Below are 11662 nucleotides of genomic sequence, written 5' to 3' on the forward strand. Positions count from 1 at the left end.
ACGATGTCCTATGATCTCCATGTCAAGGACGGCGCAGTTGTTGTAGTCTGTGTAATATAGCCTTCCTTCCCTCGGTGTAGGATCTGGAATGTAGACGGCAATTTTAATGGTTTTCTAAGACAATTTCGCGTTCAAAATTCACTTTGCGCGCAAACACCTGTATTTGTAGGATCTCATATTTTCCATCCAGTTTCTTTTAAAGCATGACGCACTAAATCAAATAAAGCATTGACATGCATGGAATAACCGTGCAACGTATGCATTTCTGCAAATATATACCAGACTCGCAGGGGAGCTCGCCTCAGGAAGAATTTGCTGTGTTGCGACACCATAGACACCAGTACAGGGGGTCGGACCAAGCTGCGTGTAGCCGTGCGTGTCTTAGCCGTTTCCGTAGAAAAGTGCATCTGGAGGTTTAGCCGACGCTGTGTTGGTACCATTGAAGACCCGTTCCGCAAGCTGCAAACGCACATACCTTCGGCCAAAAAGGGCGTGTCGGACGCTCTTTTGGGGCAGTTTAGACATCGCCCCCAGGCTAACCTATCCGGCAGCCCGTTGCCTTTTCCTATCCCTTGTCTCGGTCTTTTATTTTACTATCAACTTTCCTTTGCTATGTTATCGTCTTTTCTCTTCCCAATTTTCCTCTCTTTCTCAGGCGCCTTGGATTATCGTAGTGCGGTATATCCAAAAATCTGTACGGTGCATTTTAGTAATAGCATCTATGTAAGGCTTGCCTGTGCAAGTCATTGCTCTGGTAAAAATTGTGGAGTTCTCTTGTTGGCTCCGCCCTAGGCCGCAGCCACCGTTGCCGAATTAACTGCAACCGAACATGCCCAGGAATTCATTTTCATGGCTACCTGATTGCGCCACCTGAAAGTGTGTATGCACTGAAGACAGCTTGACATTTTTCAGTCAACATAATGAATGGTGTCCTCCCTACCACGTCATCTTCAGTGAAAGGCCAGGGAAGCGTAGTTATGTCCCGAATTCTCGCGCTAAATCTTTGACCAATACGAGTAGATAAGGCAACACACTAGCCAAATGGCAAGCGGTGATCTTATTCTAGAGAGTAGGGACCGGCTGCAACGGGAAGAGCTGTCAATACGTGCAGCACTTGGCAATAACCCGGTAACAGTGACTCCCGATCGTCGCATTAAGACCGTACGAGGTGTAATTTCCAAACTAGTGCTTCTACAGCTCGCGGAAACAGAAATATTGGACGGCTAAAAAAGACCACAGTGTCATTGATGTGCGAAGAATTAAGATAAGCAGAGACAACAATAAAACAACCAGCAAGTATCTGATCATGACTTCTGCCCTGCAGTGAACAACCAGAGTGCATTGAGAGAGGCCATACCAAAGCACGTGTGACATCGCGCATTCGAAGCACGCGACGGCGTCTCAAGTGTAACAGATATGATCATAGCTCGCAAAGCAGCTGAGGCCAGCTCGCCTGTGCAAATTTGATAGACAGAGACCATTCCTTAGGTAATTGTACTAGAGCAACCCACTGTGACAACTGTGATGGTGACCTTGCAGCATATTCGTGCTTTTGCCTTAGCTGGAAAAAGGTATAGAACTTGTCGCACTGAAAGTTAGAGAAAATGTATCAGTTCAGCAAATACGGCAACGGCGTTTGGCGTTTCACAGTTAATTTTTCGCCATTACAGCGTGTCAGGCGAGCCATCGCATGTGGCGCCTGCGCATGTGGTTGTAGTAGGTCAAAACACAACACCCACTTAGCAACAAAAAGCGACTACTGGGTTATCGACCTAGCAGACTTCTCCTCGCCATTGCAGGGCTTGAACGTTGGAAAACAGTCTAGATTGTCGGGTTTCAAGCCTGCACAAGATTGGAACCTTTGGTGCTAAGTGAAGGGTGTATGTCTCTTGAACCCGCCAAAAAAAAAACACATGAGCAAGAGTCTGGCCCAATATCTCTGAACATAAGAATGTTTGCCTGACGCATATGAGGCTTTCTTTTATTATTCCTTTGCCGACAGAGATAATGTATTAGAATATTGAGGAATTTCATCACAATACTGATGCCATAACAAGGATCTTAATATACTACTTGTGTGAAGCGCTTGTGTGAAGCGCTTGTTTGAAGAATTTTTCAGTGCAATTCCCCATTTTTGTATTTATATTGTTTCGTGAACCTACTCGTGTACCACGCTGCTAAGATCTTGTTTAAGATTGCAGTATTTATAAATAAAAAAATAATAATGAGGCTCTTTGTTTTCCAGAGACTTATCTAAATTCTAAGGAAATAAATTTCTTTCGGCAACATGCCATATACATACAAGACTGAGACAATGCTGTTGTGTCGTCCGCTGATGTTTGATTAGTTACAGAGAAGTCTTCAGCTTGCCAGAGTGCAGAACTTCAGACGTTCATTGAGGCAGTGTCTACACAAGCAGTGCTTTTCAACATACTAATTTCAATTTGGTCCTTATATAGTCCACGTAAATTTATATAACAAAAAGGGTATTTTACGGCCCGATTGATGAGCTTCCGAAGCCTCCCATTATGCTAGGGGACGTTATCGCTTAATATAGAGAGACTCCAGATGTGATGTGGCGGCCGACTTACAAATAACTTTATAGCAACCTCGGGTTCCAGCTTGTTAAATGAAAAGGAGTCAACCTATTACAATTCCTGACATAATTCATGCTCTTTGAAGTACTTTGCGATTAGTATTGCGCCCCTCCTTTCCTACTTCAATAGAATGTCTTTACAAGTCTATCTGGAGGGGACCCTTTCGCCGTAACGCTGAAGCTTAAATATCAACGTGACGTTATCTTCATAGGGCATTACCACCAGCCATGATCGAGCCACGGATCTCGCGAATCTCGATGAATGAGCATAGTACGCGTTCTCTATCTCTGCCGGTCCAATCGCAGCAGCCTCGAGTTTGTTCTCCTCTTTACCAAGTAAATTTAGGGGTGACGGCACACCTCGTCGGCCACAATCGCGTCATCTTCCTACTCATGCGAACCAGGGAGAACACGCCTTTCGCCCGAATTCGACCATGGCGTAGCTGCTACATCTCCACCAACACTCTCAAGGACATCACCGACAACCTCACTTCCTGCACCAGTCTGTCATCGTCATTGTGAAACATCGTTCCAGCGCACAATTGAAGACAGACAAGAAGAGAAGGACAACACGAGCGACGGACTTCAACTAAATTTTGTTCACTTAAAACAGGGCTTTATGCACACACATTTTTCCACATTACTCAAGTACAATCTTGCTCACCTCCCGCCCTACCTAGCTGATTCGACACACACGTTTGCCCTGAGATAATCAAGTACCTTTTTCCCGAGCACAACAGAAGGAGCACTGACGCAGTAATCGTTTTCATTAGAGATACGAAAAGCTTCAAAATTGTTTGGTTTTTTTCTGTGTGCGTTGAAGAAAGCGCGAATGCGACAGCAAGCTGCACCAAAGCAAGTTACCGGCATCGGTGAGTGTGACTTGCCTGAAACGGTTGTAGCAGCGCTAAGCCGGGATCCTAACTTTTGTATCAAGCCTAAAAAAGAACCGGTACAAATGCTGTCTATAGTCAGAAACGTAGCGGCGGCAGCCAGTTCAGATGAACACGAGTGATGTATAGCTGAAGGCGTAGAGTCTTCAACACAGAGGTGCGCCTTTTGCTCCAAAATTATCTGTCAGATTCACTGTTAACTATTTGAAGAGCAAGGATCTTGCCCTATTCGTTAAGGACAAAGAGGGCGGCTTCGTTGTGATGCCAAAAGCTCTGCTCCTACAGAAGGAAAATAAGGCTATCACATAAACTTTGTCCCTGTGAATGTGTCGTTAGCTAAGGTGAAGAAGAAGGCTATTGCTTTACGTGAAGAGCTCGCACTAGAAAAATTAAGAAAGAGCATCAACGCTTCTCACGTAGTGCCTTTGAGCGTTTTCTTTACCGTAAAGACTGATAAGGAATCTGTTATGTTCAGGGCTATTGTCACTGAGAAGCGCTCCTGGCAGGGCATGTTGTCTGGGTACCTGCAGAAGCACGTTAGTGCCCTTCCTTTAGAAGACCCTTTTCTGATTAAAAAATCTACCGAGGTTATCGAATATCTTTCTGGCTGTGAAGCCTTGTGTCAAACAAGGTTCGTTTTTCGATGGATGTAGAAGACTTGTAATACTCATTACCTCAACCTGAGCTTTTGAGGTTAGAAGTCCCATTGAAGACACACGACCAATGGTTTTCCAAAACATGACTGGCTTATCAACCGACAATTTTTTAGAGCTTATATCCTTTTATCTCTCATCCACCATTATCACTTTTAATGATAGTTGTTTTATCCAAAAAGAAGAAGTGTGCATCGACTCTTGCCTAGCACCACTTTTAAGCGATATTTCCTTATCCAGTATTGACAAGCGCATTCAAGCGTGCCTTCACAAAGCAGGCGTGCTGAAATTTTTGACATATGTAGACGAGTATCTCGTGGTAATGAATGCGACTGATGCTACGGATAGAGGTAGTAGTATAGTCAACATTCTCGATATTTTCTGCTAGGAACGCCTTTGGAATGAAGTTCCCGCACGAACTGCCGCAGGATGGTCGCATCCAGTACCTCGATGTGTGTGTTAGCTTCCACGGAGCGCGCGTGTGCTGGCAGGATAATCCACGGTCGAAAAACAAATTAGTATTTATCAATCGGCCCACTAAAAGCTCGCAAAAAGAGCTATAATAAAAAACTCCATCCGCTCTGCTCTAGAGAAGTCCTGCGAACATCAAGTTCGTGAGAGCATCGACGCCCAGCTAAGGCGCCTGCAGTAGGCTGGGTTGCACAAAGAAATCGTCGCCTCAGTGGTAGAGGGCCAGATTCGCGAGGTAAATGTTTTACTCCGAGTAAAAAAGTAGAGCGCTCGCTACGCATTTCTTTGAACTGTGGCTGCCTGCTCTCTAAGAAGCGAAACGGTGTGTTCATTGCTCAGCGTGCGTTAGTGATACATCGCCATGTTCGGGGTGAGTTGAAGCAGAAGATTACGCTACATTTTGTTCTCTATTGCCGCAGGAGTAGAACGGCCATTCTACTCTCTCTCAGAAAGGCAGAGTGAAAAGCACATTTCACTCTCTCTGTGGTGACGGAGTGAGCAATTCATTTCACTCCACTCGACATTTTGCGAGAGTAAAACAACGACTTGAAGAGCAAATCGGCCGCTTCACTCCTGCGACACCATCCCTAATTTTGGAGTGTAGGATGAAATCTAGGAAAGGCAATAGTATTCGCCGAGTTCTTAAGTGTTGTAAAAGCTTTATTGTTTTTTAAAATGCTCAAAAATACTGTTTTTGTCTAGCTTTATTTACTATTGTACACTATTTATTCGTCTCATCAGCATATTAAGTCATGATAGGTTCCTGGCTACAGGGAAAGAGGGGATGATATGCTTGCCGACAAAATCACTACATCATTTGTGTAAGAAGGTATTAATTCTATGGCTGCTGTTCCCGCCACTGATCTTAAGCCTTCAATGTATAAGATAATGAGAAACAGCTCAATACGCTCGTCGGAAGCTGAAAGAAATAATAGGCCCCATGCAATAAAGCCACAGATGTATTTCGTAGAAAAACATGACACACTGATGTGGAATTCTTTTGTTTAAGGATCGGACACATTTATGGCGCCTTCAGTTTTCTGCCCAGTAGTGGTGGACCTACAAAATGCGGCCAGTGTGGTGAGAGGCTCATCGTCCTTAATGCTTTGTTAAATGTCAGGAGGCAGAACTACTGCTGCAAAAGTTCATTCCTTTAGCATAGAGAGCGCATATTCCTCGCCGTCCGGCATTGTCCATTGCCAGCAACTGTTTTCTTTAGTAAATCCGTTTTTACCTATCTAAATGATTTTCGTTCATTGAAAGTTTCAAGGGGAGGGGACACTAGAAATTTGTAAGACATCCTCCCATAAGAGGCTGGTGCTGCGATAGTGTCTTCTTGTACAGCACATGCTTCGAAACCCTCGCTTTTCATGGGCTCTGCTAAGGCAGAAGTGCGCTTCGTGGAAAACTCTACCACGGACGTATTCTAGTACATCATATCATCCCTTTGCAATGTATCATGCCTGTTTACAGTGCATCTTCAAGGCTAATATCTTAAGTGATTCATACCCCCAATGGCCTTGAAATAAACGCGTCTTCCGGTTCAGTAGTCCAAAAAATTACTAATGGTTCATACCCCCTTAAGCAAGCAAAAAATACAATTACACATTTGTCTCGTAATGCAGAGGCTACAATCGACTACCAAAGTGAATCGTAGAGTGGAAAATTTTGTTGCAATCACGCATACAACGTACATAAACGCGGCATCTAATGGAGTGGCACAAAAACACCCCGCGACATTGTCAATGGCTCATGCCCCTGTAAGCAATGATTCATACCTCCGAAAGCAAGCAAAAATGCAGCGACTCATACACTTGGAAGGCTGAGGCTCCAAGCTCTCAGCAAAGTTCATTGAAATCAGCCGTGCAACACACAGAACAGCAATTAATAAAGCGAAAATCAGACATCCACCCATTCGTAGCGATTGCTACAAAGCACATGTTTCATTCCCCTGCTAAGAGGACGCAACGTAAAGCGGAATAGAAACGTTGCTGGCACGAGTCTGACCCCGCTATACGAGCACAGGAAGCCGCAGCTAAACTTCGGAAATGAGCCGTAGAAGTCGAACTGCGAAAGTAGCAACGCGATGATGCGAGACAGTGCAATACTAAGTGTGCAGCAGGCTTTCGCCTTCAAGTGTTACAGGAATGTAACATGTTGCCAGTTTTTTTATTCAGTATTGCCATAATTTATTACATTCACAATTTTATAAATTTTACGTCCTTAACAGGGATTGTTTTCAGTTATCTTCACAGCCACGTCAAGTCTCACTCTTGTAATTGTGAACTTATTTCCAGCGGCCTGGTGCTCTTTTACCGTATTTGGTCCTTACGCCACCAAACATCAAATTCCTCATAATCATTCTTACCACTATGAGATTCACCGTTCACGGTGAAACAAAAAACATTTGCTTATGCACTTTGACGTATTCTTTATGAGCATGTGAATTTTCTTTAAATTATGCTCACCATGTAACGCTAGCGCCCTCAATTTAGCCTTCCAAAGCGAAAATCCCACGCACACAATGCAAATCACGTATTCTATATTCCTGTTAACGCACGCCAGAAAATCCGTTAAAATCTTCATGCAGGGGCAGTTGCTTCTGGCACATAGAATTCATAACATGAATAGTAATGTTGAAATTGCTGCCTGTTGATCCATAAAAATCGAGGGGTTTTACGCGCAAAAACCACTTTTTTACTATGAGACACGCCGTAGTGGAGGACTCCGGCAATTTGGACCACCTGGGGTTCTTTGACGTGCACCTAAATCTAAGCACACGAGTGTTTTCGCACTTCGCCCGCATCGAACTGCGGCCGTCGTGGCCGGGATTCGATCTCGCGACCTCGTGCTCAGCTGCCCAACACCATAGCCACTAAGCAACCACGGCGGGTCTATTGGTCAGTAAAGCTAGGTTCCTCGAAACTCTGCGTTTTGTGCAGTGAACTTATAGGCTTTCAGTGGTGGGCACTTTGCACGCATAAATCAGAACGTATACGGCAGATAACAGAATAAAATAGGAAACGACAAAACAAATGTCACGTTCAAGGTATTTCTTTTCACAGTTTAATATTGCTTTTAGTGATGCAATTCGTTTAGAAAGACCGCACACTTTTCGAAAAGATATCGGTTTGACTACTGAGCATGCGCGCGTAATATCAAGGCTAAACATCTAGGTGCAACAAATCTTAGTATGCTGATGTCGGCCAAGGAATACAAGATATTTGCCTGCTCGTTATTTTTAATACGAAAGGGGGGGGGGGGCATCCATGTAAAATTTCCCAGAATATTTGATTAGCATCCTTGTATTTGGCAAACGTGATATCTTAATATTGCCAACATGGAATACAATCGTTCCTGGCTCGTCTCCGACCCTCTGAGGTATTGGAATTTGTATCCTGAAACGAAGTTAAACCATTTCGCTGGTGAGCAGCTGCCTCTTAAACATTTTGACTACGAATACACGAGTGAGTATAACAAATTGGGCTCCAATCCACGCTGTGAAGGTGGTTGGCCAGCGAAGCTGTGGGGTCAATTGATCCGCTAGTCCATTGTGAGGTAGCCTTGAACTGGGCCATGCCGAGCCTGGGAACGACGCTGTCGTGCATATTGACGTTGATGTTGTTTTCGTCGCTCATCCTATTCGCGCCACTCTTCAGGCATCCTAACTGTGCATGGCTGTTCCATTGCGCCACCAGAACGCAAATGAAGTAATTAATAAAGAAAAAATAGCCGTCCACCCAAACTCAGCTTTTTTCGCCTTCATTAATTACTTCTCTCAGCCATGTGGGTTTCCGCAGAACAATTACGTCAAACAAATGAAGTCTGTCGCTAGGCGGGTTCATCTGTTTAATACGGAAGCGTAGTTGCCTCCCTCCCCGCTGCGTATGCTACAGTTGTCACATGCCGGCAACTGCAGCTTGTGCAACCATGGTTTTTACCGGAATGCGCTTGCTGAGAACGCTACGCGCAAAGGTAAGCTTTCTGTTTCGTTTTTTTTTTACTTTCCCCGCACCGCTCGCGCCGCTACTGCCGCCGATGGATGGAGGCGAGCGCCATCTGCTGGTGCTGCAACGAACATGGCAGCTCATACGGTGCGAGCCTGCTGCTGGGTTGGGTGGAGTTATTCCCCACGGACAGTACAAATGCCTATACGCTTCCGTGTAAAAACGCATCCACACAGTAACAGATGCGTTCAACCTGCAATCGGCAAACCTGAGACTCACTTTTATACGTGGTGGGTCTCTTGAATCCACGAAGAAATCTCATGAAAAGAGTTGTAGCAGAAGCTTGTGGTTTTATTGGACTATCTTGCAAGATTATCGTCACAATATATTTAAATCACTAGTTACGTTGCCACTGGCGATCCACACTGGAGTGTCTTAGCAAGCCTTCCTTGCGGTTTCACGTAGAAAGATCCCACACCATGTAAGTAAAACATTACGCGGGAACACTATCTGCATAGTGGTATGGAAGCAAAAGGAAAATAACTTTGCTGTTGCTGGCATCAACAGGAACGTGAGCATTCTAATCAACTATGAAAACTGATTCCCTTCAGGCTGCAAATATCGCGCGATTGCGATTATGCGAAGCGCAGAGCCTTATCCTCGTGGTATTATATCCGCAGCTCGTAATCACCATCGGCAGTTGTCTTTGTGAAAGTGGCAGGTAACCTGATTGTGATCTATAAAAATAGAATAGATTGTTTGATTTGCAGTGAAAGCCATTGAATATATATATATATATATATATATATATATATATATATATATATATATATATATATATATATATATATATATATATATATATATATATATGTATATATACACGCTGTGAACAGTAGCAACAACGTCTCTTGCAAAACCTTGCAGTATATGGCTTCTCCGACGAAAGCAGTGTGTGCGACAATAGCCGATGCGCCGTAATGAGAGGTAGACAGATCACTATTTTTTGTTTTGTAGTTTATCGTTGCCGCGCCGTTAGCAGGATACAAAACGATATTTAACGTTTTTTTTTTGTGCTTTAGAAACACGTGGAATCATTTATTATCTTTTAGCGACCATGGAGCCTAAAATTGCTGATCTAGTTTTCGGCAACTATAACACGGTCTCCTTAATACACTCGAAGCCCCCTACAATGGACGCCTCTGCTACAAAATGACCTGCATAATGAAGAAGTACGTATGTCCCTGCCTAATTTTTTATCTTTCATGCGTATTGTGAACGCCGCCTCCACATCAAATACGAATGCAAATAATTGGCCTTTACAACAAAGGAACTTGTCAAACCCCGATGAATAGTTTGTTGCTTTGCAATGGACGTTGCGCCGCCACCACTGCTCGGCGGTGTCACGCGCATGCCGCGCCGGTTGACACCACAACAATCCCCACGGTGAGAACCCGGCTGTGCTGTCACTAGGGTATCAACGCCCCCACCCCCAGCCCACCACCTCGCTCTCTTTACCTTTTTTTATCGAATAAAAGGTGCCCACACACGCAAAGAAAAATAAAATGAAATAGCCCAAACAACCAAATGGCCGGCAGGCTAAACACGCGAAACTATACGCACTAATCTTGACGGCGGTGCTAAGTATAACTGAGCTGTGGCATGCTCTAACATGTCACGGCAAACAACATTGATGAACTCAGTGAATAACAAGCACACCGACGAAACTGGTGGGTTTAGCGGGTTGTTTTCCCCCGATTTAAGATGGAGCTGATGAAATCAAGTAAGCTGCAGCAGGCGCTTCCGTCAACGTGCCATTTCCTCGTAGTGGGCCACCTGTGTGTCGTGCACTATTAAACAAATATTAATCCTTTCGGGCGTATATTTGCCACACAACGATAGTTGCCATCTGTCTTTCTTGCGATGCCTTTTTTGAAAAAGCTGCGCTCCCTACTTTCCTGTCAAGGATGCTCTGTCATGCTGATAACACGCATGCCGTTTGTGAGTTGGAAGTACCGGGCTCGCAGGGTTAAAGAAAGGAAATGCGGGCAAGACAGATAGCGATTATTGTTGTGCGGCAAGATACGACGAAATTGGTGTAATTTTGCACCCTTTGTTGCAATGTGTCGGGATCGCCGCAATGAAAGCAACTGGTACAAGAGCGCAAGAGGGCACCGACAGTACTGCCTTGACGAAAAGTTACAAATTGTCAATGCCAGTCGCAAGCGGTCACCGTGAAAATTTTGGCGCGTGAACTTCGCACGAGAAAATTAACAAATTAGTTTGCTACCCATATTCTGAATGCTGCAATATATAAAGGTGTTGCGTCTGAACTTCCATAGTCAGTTCAGTTACGAGGAGTACAGCGCCTGATCTTTGGTGAATCGGTGAATTAGAGTTGACACTCCCTGTATATGCTTTAACTTTAACTGTCGTATTAGGCAACTGAATTTTAGAAAGAGTGGTAGTCTGCTCATACGTGAGGAATAGCAACCTGGTGTTTTCTTTCTTTTACATTGCAATGCTTCTGGCAACAGTCTGGAAAGTTGCGCTTGCTGTTGATTTATAATTAGACAGGCCTCGCAGGAACACGATGCAGACCGCATAAGACACGCAGAGCACTGAATCTGTCTGTTGCAGTCCTTGTCGTCTTCATCCGATGTACTTTTGGTCATGAATTCTTGCAACAGCTGCCTAGTGATGCCTTCATTACGCCATATTCTCGCAATTGTGCCCTATGCTTTACGTGAATTGTTCACGTTAAAGAAGTTGTAAACATGAATTAAGTTGTCAGTCTTTCTTGGCTGTTCCGAGACTATTTGGCGTCCTCGCTTACCTGTGCGACGACGATGGCGGTCGAAATATCCAAACGTATGTCGACGTCTGTCTAACGGGGTCGAACTCTGTTTGGTTCGCTACCATGCATTCAAATATGGTATTGTTGTCCGAGTCCGATAGCGACACAACATATGGAAAATTCCGGAACACCTGAAGCGAAAATGGTCATCAGCGTAGCTTCACGCATTTAGAGGTGTGCCACAAATATTTCGGTCACTACGCTTATATTTCGTGACACCAATTTTACACATTGACAACGCTCAT

The sequence above is a fragment of the Dermacentor variabilis genome, chromosome 6, assembly GCF_050947875.1.
Source record: "Dermacentor variabilis isolate Ectoservices chromosome 6, ASM5094787v1, whole genome shotgun sequence".
Lineage (NCBI taxonomy): Eukaryota > Metazoa > Arthropoda > Arachnida > Ixodida > Ixodidae > Dermacentor > Dermacentor variabilis.